We start from the raw sequence: 14,797 nt of genomic DNA, 5'->3' as shown, positions 1-14,797 counted from the left end.
AGTGTTCCTTTTTTTTTTTTTTTTTTTTTGATTACAACCAATTGTGGTTTTGCCCCATTGGCGAAAGCGAGCCTTGGGTTACAACCTGTTTTGGTTTACAACCGGACCTCCGGAACGGATTATGGTTGTAAACCAAGGTACCACTGTACTGAAAAATGCACACATGTCTTTCATCAGGGTTCTCCTTACCAAACAAAACAAGATAGCTATACACTGATATTCATATCTGCTGAAACTGGGATTCCTGCCATCCGAAAACAAATCAAGTGCTCACAAATATTAAAAAGAAGGTATTCAGGAATATGCCATTATCCATAAAAGCCATAAAGCATCTGTCTATCCAAACAATCCATCTACTGTTAAGATGAAGAAGATACTAAGAAGGGGCACCCTAAGACTTGGGTGGCATACTTTTAATCTACTATCTCCTAAGTAAACCCCTTGCCAGCCACTTCACAATACCTTGAAAAAGCTAACAGAAAGCCTTCTTTCATTCCACAAGTCTCCAAATGTCTGCCATCAACCCAGGGTCATATCACTGTGAATCCAGTCATTGAAATACCTGTGCTCATCTTGAAGAAATTGTTGCTTTCAAAAAGCAGAATGACTGGCAAGAAATTCAAGAGAACGTTGTATGTTGTAGAAGGCAGATGTCACTGCCACACGCAATGCGTTGGAAAGACTACATAATTTTGCACCCATTTCAGAAATGGCAGGTCACCCATCACAACAAAAGAACTTGAATAACTGATAGAAAAGCATTTGAAACGTAGATACTACCTTTCAGACTTAGAAATATTTCCAATTGAGAGATCATCCAGTCATGACACCCCACTGGTCACACTAGAAGCAAGACATAACTCCTTAAGTCAGAGCATCCTAACATTCTATAGCCTTAATTTAAAGAACAACACTGGCAAGTGTATATGGTGTTTTGTTTTGTTCTAAAACATGATCTCCCTAAGAACTGTTTCTCTCCTTTGCATTCTTCGAATTATTACCTTGGTCCCCAGTATCTGGTCTGTAATGCAGATATATAATGCACAAAGTTGATCAAGAAAATATTAGTATATAGCATCAGATAAAAAAGTTTTGGCCTGCAATAACTTTTAATTTGCAATATTTTTAACTTTATCTGATGGTTGTGTTTATCTTTCCTTTGTTGGACGCAACTCTTGAGTGTGTTTGCAGGAGTTGGAGTAAATAGCAAAGTACTGTTATTAATGTACTTTGGCCTTAAGATGTAATGGGTAATTTTCTGCTTCTACATACTTAACTACCCTTTCAAACTAAATATACATAACACAAATCTTGCAGGTAACAAAATGAAAGAAGAAGGGAGAAAATTTTTGTTTTTTGTTTTCAGTTGCATGTATAACCAAATCTAACATCATTATTTAAATATAAAGTACAGTACTGATTTCTTTAGATATGTGACCCCAGTAAAGATTGCGAAAATGTAAAAAAAATCCTCTAAAATATGTTGGAAATGTGAAGATAATGAAGATATGTTTTTGCATATGTGGTGGACCTGTAAAAAGGCAAAAGACTTCTGGGAAATGATATATAATGAATTAAAAAAGATGTTTAAGAAAACTTTTCATAAAAAACCAGAAGACTTTTTGCTTGGAATAACGGGGGAAGAAATACCAAAGAATGTAAAGAGACTATTTCTGTATGCTACAATGGCTGCTAGAATGCTATTTGCCCAAAAGTGGAAAGAGGAGGGTGTACCAACGAAGGAAGAATGGATAATTAAGATGATGGACTATGCTGAAATGAAAAACTTAGTGTGAAGATCAGAAACCAAGACGAATAAATTCGAGAGAGATTGGGAAAAAATTATAGACTATGTTAAAGACCACTGTAAATATGTCAAAACATTAGCAGGATTGGTGTAGCCCTTATGAACTAATTTGATATTTTATGAACTAATTTGATATTTTATGAAGAAGCGGAAGTTAATTGGAAAAGTATTGTAAATATGCAAGGGGAAGAAATGGAAAAAAAATGGAAACCGGGGGGTGGGGGTGGCGGGAAGTCAAACAAGATGAATTTGGTGTTAAGATGAATGGGAAATTGTTGTTATTTTTTAAAAAATCTTGGAAAATAGAAAATATATTTTTTAAAAAAAAGATTTCTTAATACTGCATATGGTTTAAAAACCCACTGTTACCCAACCAACATATTAGGTATATTGGCTCCTAAATAGTATAGTTCCAGTAAAAGGATTTTCTTCTTCCATGTAGATAATGACACCTTGAAATATATACAGCTGCTGACAATGAACGTGAAATAATACAACCTTCTAATTCAGCATTCTCTAGCTTTTTCTGTAAATCTTATGCTTAATCTTCAAGGAAGTTACTTTATTGGACCCTCCATGAGTGTCTCTGCACAGCAACTGAATTGATTGTTCTCTTTTTCTTGTTCAGGAAATACATACAATGCTCCATCAATTCCATGTCACCTGTTACCCTCACTATGAACTAACCACCTAAAAACACAAATATGTCCTCCAAACAATATGTAAATCAAAAATGGAGGGACAGTTCTCAAGGTCTTCCTATACCCACAAGTCCCTCCACATCACACTACATAAAAGAAAAACATTAACTTATATAAAAAGATGTAAAATAAAGGAAAGAAAATGGACCACACAATTATTGTTATTACAAGAGAAAACACTGAACAGAGATAAACTTAGACTGATACATTTTGTTTTTCTAAACATAATATATGATAGAAGGCAAAAATAACAAAATGTGTGGGCCAGTGTCCTGCCATTCCATTACAAATCTTATGAATGTGATAGCAACAGGTTAGAAAGAGCTGAGAACTTAAGGATTAATAACTGAAATTACTTTTCAAAAGGAAAAAAATGGATGAAGCGTGCGCACGCACACTTTGCTTATTAGTGAGGATACCCATTTTTTCACATGTCTCAATCTTATATAAATGCAGCAGTAAAATTCAGAAATGATGCAGTCCTAATTAGATCTACTGTATAATGTGTAAATATTATGGCCAAAGAGATGTGAGTGTAACCTGAACACATCCACCATGTATGTATATCACTGGTGAACGAGTATGCTAAGGTAAAACCAATATTCCTTGATGCATCAAATTAAAGATCAAAAGCAGACTAAGGGATACAACAGTAAGTAGAAGGCATGAACTAGTGTTGTCACAACCGTTCAAATATCTCCCACAGTTCTGCAACCCATTTATCCATCCCCCCACCCAGCCACCCCCCAGAAAGTAGGTCAAAAAGAAAAGCAAGGAAATAATCACAGCGCAGCTATAAGCAAAACAGTGCAAATTGCCCTGCTTTCCACTGAACAGTTAACCCTCCGTTATGATACCACACACTCACTTCACGGTTTGGGCAGAGTTTTTGTTCCAGAGATTGTTTGGTGCAAGTTCAGAGGATCACCCGCCCGCCCCCCAACCTCCAACCGCCGGGTGCTTCGCCTCCGCTGTTGGCGCAGGGAACAGGCAGGCTAGTCTTAACCTGTCGCCCCCGAGAAGTCTCCTCGACAGGCACCTTGGCACCCATAAGTTCACCGGCGCTGTTCTTCCTGTGGGTGCTCTGGCGGCGAAAAGGCGCCAGGAGTTTGTCCTTGCCAGCGCGAGCCAGAGAGCCTTGCATATGTGCAGCACGTTCCAGAAGCCAGAACACCGTCGGTAGGCAGGCGGGGAGGCATTTTGGTGTCCCTTTTGGGTGGTTTAAACTAATTTTAATAATATTTTTATATTTAAAAAAACCCTAAATGCCTCCTCCGCCCGTCTCCCCACCGCCACCCAGGTCATCTTTTGGTACCCCTCTGACGGGAAAGCGAGTGTGCTGCCCACCTCCCCGCACCGCCTAGGTAAACAACCCACGCCAGTTCCCGCGGGGTTTTTTTGGTAAGGGCTGAGGGGCCGAAAACGTTGCTGCACCACCTCGGCGTCCCCTGGCTACTCGCCTCCCCCCCTCCCCGCCCGGGAGTACCTTACCTTTGCCGCTATCCTTCCTAGCGGAGGCGGCGGCGGCGGCGCGCGCTCCCTCTCCGCCTGCCCGCCCCGCGCGCCCTGAAACGAGGCTCCCTCGCTGCTTCCGCCGGAGAGGCGACAAGGCGCTTTCTTTTCTGCGCCTCCCGACTAGCGCTCGTTGTTGCTCCTCCACCTGATGCTCCCCCAGCAGCGCCCAGCAGCAGCAGCAGCCTCGGTCTCTCCTCGGCGGCGCCTCTTCGTGAGCAGCAGCGGCAACAGCGGCACCTAAGGCTGCCTTAGAGCTCTGCCAGGCTGCCCAAAGCAGCGCGCTGAACGGCAACGTAACACAGTTGGTGTGTGTGTGAAGGAGGGGAGAGGGCGGGACACCACTTGTCGAGGCTGCTCTGCTCAGCCAGGCAGCTCCAGGCGCTGACAGACCCTCTCCAAGCACGCAAACACCAGTTGCGCCCTGGTCAGTGGGGACGGCAGAGAGCTCGCGTTGCTTTGGGAGGAAGGGGTGGGGGAAAGAAATATTAAATCTCGGGCAGGAGACTGAAAGATTAGCTTCAGAGATCCGTGGGGGCACAAATGATCCTCCACCCCTTCTTTAATGAGCAAGGGGCATACTAGCCGTCAGGCAAGGGAAGTCATAAAATGGGGCCTACACGGGATGTTATATATCGCAATGTAGTCTGCGCCGCTTTGTCAGACTTCAATACTTCAGTCCTTACAAGCTGTTTAGAAGTTTCTCAGATAAGAAGTGCTTCTCTGTGTCCATATTTGCCCAAACTGATACTTCACGGCACATGACACTCCTGTGTTTTTCTCATAAAATTTGCACACCGTCATTATTTGAACATTACCCATTTCCACCTGCAGTTTCCTACAAGGAGGTGGTCTTGTGAAAGAGAGGAAGTTTCTCTGTTTGCCCAAACCTGGAATAGCCTGTATTTGCTTTACATAGTACAGTATTTTGCATAGCACACATTTGCACAGTCGTTTCTTGCCACACAGAAATTGTTTTGCATGCACATATGTACTAAAGGTTTGAAACCAGATTGATTTCCTTATCTCACCCCAAAAGCCCCGCAGTTTTGTACAGTATGCAACAATTCTTAACTGGATATTCTTTGTCCCTTTGTGTGACTACAGTTCCCAGGGTTTATACTGATATGAGACATAAACTGAATGAACATGTATTCCAGCTAGCAATAAAAGAGGTAAGGCAAAGCTGCATTTGACCATAAAACTGATAGGTCCAATCTCCTTCCACTCCTCCAAGAATGCTACTTTTATAAACCATTTCCACAAGGGAGGAAGAGGGGCTGTTTGCACAACTGGCAAGGCTTGAGCAGGCCCTCTGCATAGGGCCACTGGTGGCCACCACACATGCTGACCTGGGCCTCCATCAGGCACTACCTACCACCAGTTCTGCTCCTTAGTAGTGCTGCAGTTGCCAGTTACTCAGCCTATCCTGGACGGGATGACCTTATAGTGTTTTGAGGGTGGAGGCCAGGGTATGCCATGTTATATCACCCAAAACATGGCTGGTGCAGACTGGAGCTGAGTGAGCCCTTGACACTCATCGCAAAAGTGCTGGTGCCATCAAGTAAGCCCATTCAGGGTGAGTGGGTGAATCACTGGCAGTTCTGTGGCTGCAGCACTGCCTGTGGGAGCAAGAGTTGGTAGCCACTGATAGCAACAGTGGTGGGTAAGCATTGATAAAGGCTGGTTCAGTGGGGGAAACAGGGTACTGCCCCACCAACCTCAGTCCACCTTCAGCCAGCTTCCAGACTTACAACAAATCTGGGTGATGGAACTGCTTGTCAGCTTCCTCATCCATTGTCTCAGAATCCAGCCACAGTGTACATTTAAAGCAGTACCATACCACTTTAAATAGTCATGGCTTCCTAGGAACTGTTGTTTGTTAGGGGTGCTGAGGGTTGTTTGGACACCCCTAGTCCCCTCAGAGAGTTATAATTCCCAGGATTCCCTGGGAAGAGGGATTGCTTGTTAAACCACTGTGGCAAAAGATGTTGCGAGGTCTGTGGACTGAGCCTGCCATGATGTCAGTGAAGCAAGGCATGAGATTCTACAAGGACCTACTTCACTGAAAGACAATATGATTGCAACTTTCAAGTGATATTCACAGAAAAAAATCCTAAAGGGCCTTGTCCATGGAATATAGAGGAATAATTACAAATATAGAATTCTCTATCTGAGCTGTGGATTGGGGATTATCTGATCTCTTTAATGGGAAACTGTGGTGAGAATCCTAAGCAAAGGTGATCAAAGCCATCTGTTTGTTGTTGACAGAAGAGTGCCTCCCAGCAAGGATTGATGAAGAGGTGTTGTTTTTAGGAGTTTATACAATCAAACTGCTGTGAAACATGCTATGAAATTTTTTGCCACTTTAAGTTCTTATGCACCTTATAGCACAGTAGTATTAATTGCTATTTATTTTACAATGTATGATCAAGCTTCAAGGAACTATGAGCACAGTTCTTTTAGCCCCTATGAAAATTTGTTAATTTTTGTACAATTTGGTATAGTACTGCCATGCAGTGGCTGTTAGATATATTATTGTTGTCATGAGATTACATTAGGATGATCATTATATTTGTTATTAATTGATATGTTTTAACTGAAGGACAGTTTGTTTTATGATGATTTTAAGTGTTATTTATTTAACTTGAGTTATTTATTGATTTACTTATATTTGATATTGTAATGATGTATTGATTTGCATTTCTGCTGTAAGCCACTTTAAGCATATTTATATGGCAGGAAGAAGCAAGAGATACAAACCCTTCTCCTTCTTGTTGCCCTCTCTCTCTTTGCTCTCTTCTTCAACCAACAGTGAAAGCAGACATGTCTCTGCTTGCTCCAGCTCCAGGCTCCAAATAAAAGTATTTTGCCTGTATAGTTTTTACTGCTGCCTTTGCTATGAACCAATGCAAGACTACTGAGTAAGTAAATCATATTTTAAACTTACTTTACAAGTTGTTTTTTGTTTTTGTTTTTTTGTTAAGTGAGGTAAGAAGGGGAAAGCCAGCTTACTTCGTTAGCTGGACTTGCTCAAAAGGCAGGTTTTGCAGCCTAATTCCCAAAGCTTCTATTTTGCTGCCAAGGATGAGATTTTAAAACCCTCTTTAACTTACGCACATGGGAGACTGAAGAGATAAATTGTAGTTAATATACCCTCTCATACTCATCAAACCAATCCCACACAAGTCAAATTTAACTTCCAATAGTAGTCCAATAGCAACCATTCTATGTGCGTCCAAAATTGATGCACAGTCACGCACTTGTTGCTGATGCAGAAGTTGCCCGAAAACAGGGCCGGGGCTGAACAGGGAAGGCTTATGTACACCCTTCCACCAGATGTCAAAGAGAACAACAACTACCAGACTTTTAAAAGACATCTGAAGGCAGCCCTGTTTAGGGACGCTTTTAATGTTTGATGTATTACGATATTTTAATATTTTGTTGGAAGCTGCCCAGAGTGGCTGGGGAAGCCCAGCCAGATGGGTGGTGTATAAATAATAAATTATTATTATTATTATTATTATTATTATTATTATTATTATGCATCGCTGAAACACACAGGGATCAGGAATGGAACCCCTGTGCAAAATGGTTGCCGCCTGTATAAGAAAGAAGTCCTTAATTGCTAGCATGAAGAGGGATCTCAGAATCTCCTATTAATTTTTGAAAGCTGTTATTTTTTTGCTCTGCATTTCAGCAGCTCTTAAGATATCATAATGAAACCATGCATAACAATTCCTAAAGTCAAGAAACAGGGTTTCATCTATGTTTTGATACAATTGGACACCATTTTGAATTAAGGTGGTGGACTGAAACTTAAAAACTGCACCGACTTTAACCACTGATTTTTTTAAAAATGCACTGATTTTTCCCACCTTAGAATTCTGAGTAACGCTGGGTTTGAGGCTGCTAGTATCCTGAATAAGGAGAATAAAATGTTATTTGGGAAATTATTTTAAAACATCGCTCCTGTGGATACTCTCAGAGCAATCACTTGCCAGCAAGAGCAAAAAGCTACCATCCTTTCTGCACACTGATGGAACATCCATCATATCCTATGTTTGCTCAGGCTACACCACTCTGAAAAGGACAGATGATGCTACCAAGTCTGAGGGAGCCCTGGTCCAAGTGTCCTCTGCCCCCCTGCTGTGTTCCTGCTGCTACTTTCTCCACTGCAACACTGGTGACTTTGCTCCCACTCTGCTTAGCAGCTGGCAGTGGGAAGAGGTCTCTCTCTTATTTATTTTTTAAAAAATATTTACACCCAGGGTTGGGTGGCTGGGCATGCTCAACAATAAAGTGCTGCTCAGTATTGGAGAATGAAGATGGTGGGCAGGCCAGGACAGTGATGCTTGAAAAATAATTAAAGTAGCAGGTCCTGCGTTCATTAAAAAATAAATAAATGCATAATTAATATGACATGAAATATTCTGATGAAGACTGAAGCAATTATGTTGATGTGAACTGCCGTAGATTAAAAAAAAACACAAAGCAGGTAGGGTGATAGCAATGCCACAGAAGCAACTTGTCATCAGGGCACAAAACACCTCTTCTGCCTCTGCAGAAGTTTAATTGGAAGCTACAAAGCAGACTCTTGCTAATTCTCCCATATTAATTAGGAACCCTGCTGTGGATTTTCAGATTATGCACATTAGTGAATAAACAAACAAGCTTGAATCATCATTACAATCCAGGAAGTCATGCTACAGAGAGCATTTTGTGCTCATTTGGGTTAGTGTCAATTAGTGTTGTTTATGGGGGAAATGTGCTTATATATTGGTAAATAGGCATTAGGGATGATTTTTTTTTGTTTAAGTAATGGGCTCTCTAATCTCAGAATTTCAGTTGATGTAGTTTTTTGTAGCATTTTTGCAAACAGGATTTTATCCGTGTGAGTGTGTGTGTGTGTGTGTGTGTGTATCCCTAAGTAGACTGCACCCATTAGAATTGGAGGACTGTACATATATTCCATCACAGAATGGAGGGGCAAAATCCTCCATTCTGACAATCCCAGCTTTCATAATTATACAAAAGCAAGTTCTTAGCCACGCCACGAAGAAGAGATTAAAATCTGTGAGCAATGCTAAGGTGAAGTCTCCACATCTAGAGTGGGATTCAGTATTTTTAGTGAATGTAAGAACAAACAGCAAGCTATGTATAGTTAAGTAATTTTTGACTCTGAACAACTTGGAGATATCTTACTACCCTTTCCTATTACTGGATCTTTTATGGGGGGAAATTGAATGTCACTGATCCTGGTATACAGGTGCTCAGAAAATTTCTATTACTCAGTAGTTTTTGTAGAGTGACTTTAATCAATGTAATATCCACTGCGTTTCTGCCACCCACATGTGTGCTGATATTCTCAAAGAGTTGGTAGGAAGTGTTATTAAACCTGGAATGATTAAGCATGTGGAAAAAATCAGTCTTGTAGAAGAAGGTTCTTAATTGCTTCTGCAAAGAGGCATGCTGCTTCACTACCAAAAAAGGCCCTCCAACTGCAGAGGGGGTGGACAAACAAAAAAAGGACTTCTGAATTTGGAGAAAAGCAGAGGTATCATTGGCAGAGGTCTGAGTCCTAGGCTATGTCCATGCAATACATTTTAGGCGCATGGCTGGCCCCTCAAGCATCCTGAACTGTGTAGTTTGTTAAGGTTGCTGGAAATTAGAGTTCTTTGGGGAGTAAACTACAGTTACTAAGATTCTTTGTGGGACTGTGAGACATCACATGCTTAAAATGTATTATGAGGATGTGGCCTCGTCTTTGGTGCTGGGCTCTGGAAGTATTACTCCTTCCCCCTTTTAAACTTGTTTTTAAAATATTGACATGAAATCAATTTCATATCAAGTGACAGAAAATGCAGTGACCGAAGGGCTTTGCATTGTCTTTGCTATGTGCCCTACATCAGATAAATAGTTTAAAATAAAATAAGGAAATCTGATCAGAAAAGGATTTAGGGGTAAAAAAAGTATTGTTCTGCAAATTGATAGACACACACAATTCAACATCAAGTTCAACTGCAGAAGCTGGAAATTAAAACTGGAAGCTGAATTTCAGGCCTAGTTTTTAATTATTTGGCAACATGGGGGGAAAAATGATACAACACAGGCTGTGCTCTCTTCACCGCCAATGCATTTTCTTTAATGTGAACAGACCTGAATATTTATAGTTTTATTGATGGTAATTCCTTTGTAGTACAAACCTAGCCCAGAACTTCTTTGTTATGCTGTTTGTAGAAACCTAAAACTTGGATTGTCTCAGATGTTGTGATTCAAAATGCATGTCTAAATAAAAAGGACTTTTATTTAGAAGTAAATGACTGAAAGGAGCATATTAAGACAGGCTCTGTTTTTCAGTACAAGTGGGGCCCTACAGCAGAATCTTTGCAGTGTAACCCCAATCCATGCACAGCGTGCTGCTGTTCAGGAGTCCAGGTGGCCTCAGGCAAGAGCCTTTCCTGTTGTTCAGGCTTCTTCAGAAGAGAGGTTTTCCTGTGAATGACAGTGGGGTAAGGTACGTGTCTGGAGAATGATGGGAAGCAGGCCCGTGCAGAGCTTGTCTGAGGCCCAGGATGGGAGTCTTGTTAGAATGAAGTTATAAACTCAAACAGTCCCTAGCAGGGTCCCCCTATTAGCTTAGCCTTCCGAGGCCTGGGACAAGTGTCATGGGCTTGATGGGAAGAGTTCTTCCTCTTCTCCGTTCTTCTCTCCTGAAACATCCCGCTTTACTGCAAGTAGGTACGGGGGAGAATTTTCAATTCTGTATGCATTTAAAGGCAAACCTACTTAATTTACATTTTCTTTTTTGAAAAATTTTTATTAAGAATTTCAACATAGAAATTTATCAAAAACACATCATCCTCATCCCCCCCCCGGTTTTTCCCTCCCCAAGAAAAAAAAGCCCAACCTTCCCACCCCACCCCAGACTTCCCTCACCTCCTCTCTCTGGTTTTTCAGCACATGTTATTCTCTGCATGTTATAAAATTGTAAAGATCCTTAATTGATCTATCTATATGTTACCAATAAAAAGTTTGTGTATGGTCATTTTGTTGTTTCTTTAAGTGCTTTGTAAAAGGTTCCCATTCTTCTTTAAAGTCACAGTTGTCCTTATCACGTAGTTTGCGTGTCAATTTTGCCAATTCCGCACAGTCCATCAGTTTCTCTTGCCACACTTCTTTGGTCGGGATTTCTTCGTTCTTCCATCCTCGTGCTATTAAGACTCTTGCCGCCGTTGTCGTGTACAGGAAGATGTTTTTCAATTTCCTTGGCAGGTCTTTTCCAACAATCCCTAACAAAAACACTTCAGGCTTTTTTACAAATGTTAATTGGAACATTTTCTTCAACTCATTGTATATCATTTCCCATAATTTTTTAAATTTTACTACAATCCCACCACATATGGTAAAATACTTAATTTCCATTTTCTGAAACTCTTCCAGTTGAAGCCATTCTTCTAAATTGTCACTTCTCTGAATTTTGCAAGGGTATAACTTGCATATGCTTGTGTAGGGTGGTCCAACTTTTCATACCAAGTGGGCTTCAAGAGTGCTTTGACATGGAACCACCCTGTGCTAGGATATAACTGCTTAAAAGTGCATAAGCTAGTAAAAATGAAAGATTCGCCACTTCCAAAATGTAAGAAGGACAATTTTTTAAAATATCACAGGATTTGTTTTGCTAGCCCTAATTCCCATTTGCTTTCTGGATACCCTTATAAACTGTAAGAGGCATGAGGTAAATTCATTCTTTCCCCTCTTCCTCCATATATCTAGAGCACTCTTCAACAGTCATGCTTTATCCCAAAGAATCCTGATAACTATAGTTTATGGAGGGTGCTAAGAATTGTTGAGTGACTCCTCAGAGAGGAGAACATTTCGTTCCTCTCTCACCTGCTTGCAACCATAGCATTAACTGATAGACTCACACAAGCTGTCCAAAATCTAGTTATTTTAGACACCTTTTTCCCTCTCTGCGATAGAGGTCTTAGAGCTGTTGCTTATAGAAAACAGCAGAAAAACCCCAGGAATTTAGTATGCCTGTGATTGGGCAGTTATGTATCCTCTAGGTCTGGGCAATGTCCAGGGCCGACAGTATATTGTAGGTGGGGCTTGCCTGCCAATTTTGTTTTTTAATAATAACTTTATGCTAGGTACTGCCATACCTCTGCTGCTTGGTTTTTAATAGAATTTTGGCAGCTACCTCGTGTGTGTGTGTGTGTGTGTGTGTGTGTGTGTGTGTGTTGTTTCATATAAAACTTTCAGTCTCTGCCATTTTGACAGTATTTCAGATGGAGCAACTAATGGAATGTTTAGGAGTATAATAAACAAAATTATGGGCAGGATATTTATTTCACAGTAGATTTTCTCCCATACCATGAGAGAGAGAAGAAATTCCAAAATTCCAGTTCTTTCTCCTACTCATGAAATAGCTTTTGGTAATCAATCAATCAATCAATCAATCATTTATCTTCCAATTTATTTGTAACTCATATTCCCAAATATCTAATTCTTTGTTCATTTCTCCATGGTGTTTTGGTTATTCCTTGAACATCTTTTAAATTTTCATTCGAAACATTATAACGTAGCCACTGTGCTATCTTATAATTTATTTTATAGCCTGATATTTCACTGTAACTAGATAATAACCTTATGACTTATTTATAAGATTTCTGGGAGTGAGACACAGGGATTATATTAGTATCCAAAGAGCCATATTGGATCCTATGAATGTGTATGTTTTCTGTTATTGCCCAAGGTTAAATGATCAGAAGGTCTGCGGTTCGAATCCCCGCAACAGGGTGAGCTCCCGTTGTTCAGTCCCTGCTCCTGCCCACCTAGCAGTTTGAAAGCACGTCAAAGTGCATGTAGATAAATAGGTACCACTCCAGCGGGAAGGTAAACGGCGTTTCTGTGTGCTACTCTGGTTCGCCAGAAGCGGCTTAGTCATGCTGGCCACATGACCCGGAAGCTGTACGTGGACAAACGAAGGCTCCCTTGGCCTATAGAGCGAGATGAGTGCGCAACCCCAGAGTCGTCTGTTACTGGACCTGACAGTTAGGGGTACCTTTACCTTTACGGATAAATGACAGTAGCAAAGAGCAGAGAAGAAGAAGAAGAAGAAGAGTTTGGATTTGATATCCCGCTTTATCACTACCCTAAGGAGTCTCAAAGTGGCTAACATTCTCCTTTCCCTTCCTCCCCCACAACAAACACTCTGTGAGGTGAGTGGGGCTGAGAGACTTCAAAGAAGTGTGACTGGCCCAAGGTCACCCAGCAGCTGCATGTGGAGGCGCGGAGACGCGAACCCGGTTCCCCAGATTGCAAGACTACCGCTCTTAACCACTACACCACACTGGCTCTCAGAGGGTATAAAGGGCATCCCTGTCTAGTTCCTCTAGATAAATTTCTTTACAAACTTATATACAACTACATTCTGAGGGGCTCCCATTAATATGTAGAAACATTTACCTTATTTTTGGGTTGTCCTCTTAAAAACTGATACGTATTCAATCACCTGTTAATTATCAAAGATACTGTAATGATACTAAGGACATCACATTTGTCTGCAATCTATTTGTTTCTTATTTATAGGATACCATTTTATATTACTGGGATGTAATTACAGTGCAACCAGTCAGGGGTATGGGAAGTACCTGTGAAAAATGTCAGTATTTTCAACATCTCAGTCCTATACACATTTACCTGAAAATAAGTTCCACTGAACTCCATAAGTAAACAACTAAGGATGCGGAAGAAATTTGATTCAGTTCACATTCAAAGGTGAATTTATCAAATTCACACTTTCTGAAATATTTGAACCAAAGCACAGCTATCCTTCAAAATTCACATATCCAAATTTCACGATACAGTTCTCATACAAACAGTGTTTAGAATTATGCACATATCAGGAGGAAGTGTGTGTAAAAATAAATATATTAGTCAAAATAATATACAAAAATACATTATATTGGAGAAATTCCCTGCACAAATCTGTACATTGGTTAAAATTGCATGCAAAATGTCTTTATGAGGGGAAGAGCTCATTAAAATGCAATGAATTTTCATAAGGATTTTTTAATAAATAAATAACAAATTGCTGCAGAAATGTGGAGAATTAGATTTAAGACTGTAGAAACTGAGGTAACCAAAATCAACCGACCCTTCCATCACTAACTGTGACAGCACTAAACCTGTTGTTAATGCTACTTGCTTGTAAATAAGGTATTGTTCAATCTTTCATTGCAATTAGAATTATTTCATTTTTAAGGCAAATATTTGAAACTGAGAAGTGCTTCAAATTCTGGCTTGGATTTCACCCCTATATTGAAATATTTTTGATGGCAATGAATTCCAGAAGAGCATCCATGTTACAGTGGTGCCCCGCAAGACGAAATTAATTCGTTCCGCAAGTTTTGTCGTCTAGCGAATTTTTCGTCTTGCGAATCACGAAATCCCATAGGAATGCATTGAAAATCAATTAATGCGTTCCTATGGTCAAAAAAAGTCCAAACAAAGCCAAATTTGGTACAACAACAGTTTATTAACTGCTCTTTAAAGTCACACATACTGTAAAGAGCAGTTCAAAAATTGAAGGGAAAATAAATTAACTTTATAAACACGACAGAAAAACATTTAAAAATCAACAAAGTGTACAGTACATTTTCTAAGACTCTGGGGGACCACTCGAAGAAGGCTCCTCTTCCACTCTTTGCTTCTTGCTCAAGAACCTGTCCATAGTCTGCTGCTTCATCCGCCTTTTCAGCACCTCCCTGAA

General features: G+C 40.4%; 1 protein-coding gene and 1 long non-coding RNA gene across 2 annotated transcripts in view; one reads left to right on the top strand and one right to left on the bottom strand.

Moving 5' to 3' along the window:
* PDE4B (phosphodiesterase 4B) overlaps window positions 1-4,122 on the bottom strand; it is a 257,231-nt gene extending 253,109 nt beyond the window's left edge. Inside the window, exon 1 of the mRNA XM_081193750.1 lies at window positions 4,000-4,122. The gene's annotated coding sequence lies outside the window, so the exon portion shown is untranslated. The remainder of the gene's footprint in view (window positions 1-3,999) is intronic.
* A 198-nt stretch (window positions 4,123-4,320) lies between these two features.
* The window catches only part of LOC308586825, a 63,222-nt gene continuing 52,745 nt past the window's right edge, over window positions 4,321-14,797 (top strand). Inside the window, exons 1-3 of the long non-coding RNA XR_014008072.1 lie at window positions 4,321-4,447; window positions 5,128-5,195; window positions 6,836-6,944. This is a non-coding gene — a long non-coding RNA (uncharacterized lncRNA). The remainder of the gene's footprint in view (window positions 4,448-5,127; window positions 5,196-6,835; window positions 6,945-14,797) is intronic.

Source organism: Podarcis bocagei, assembly GCF_964188305.1.
Source record: "Podarcis bocagei genome assembly, chromosome: 5".
Taxonomy (NCBI): Eukaryota; Metazoa; Chordata; class Lepidosauria; order Squamata; family Lacertidae; genus Podarcis; species Podarcis bocagei.
Note: the sequence above shows the minus strand (reverse complement) of the source record. Positions and strands in the feature narration are given on the sequence as shown.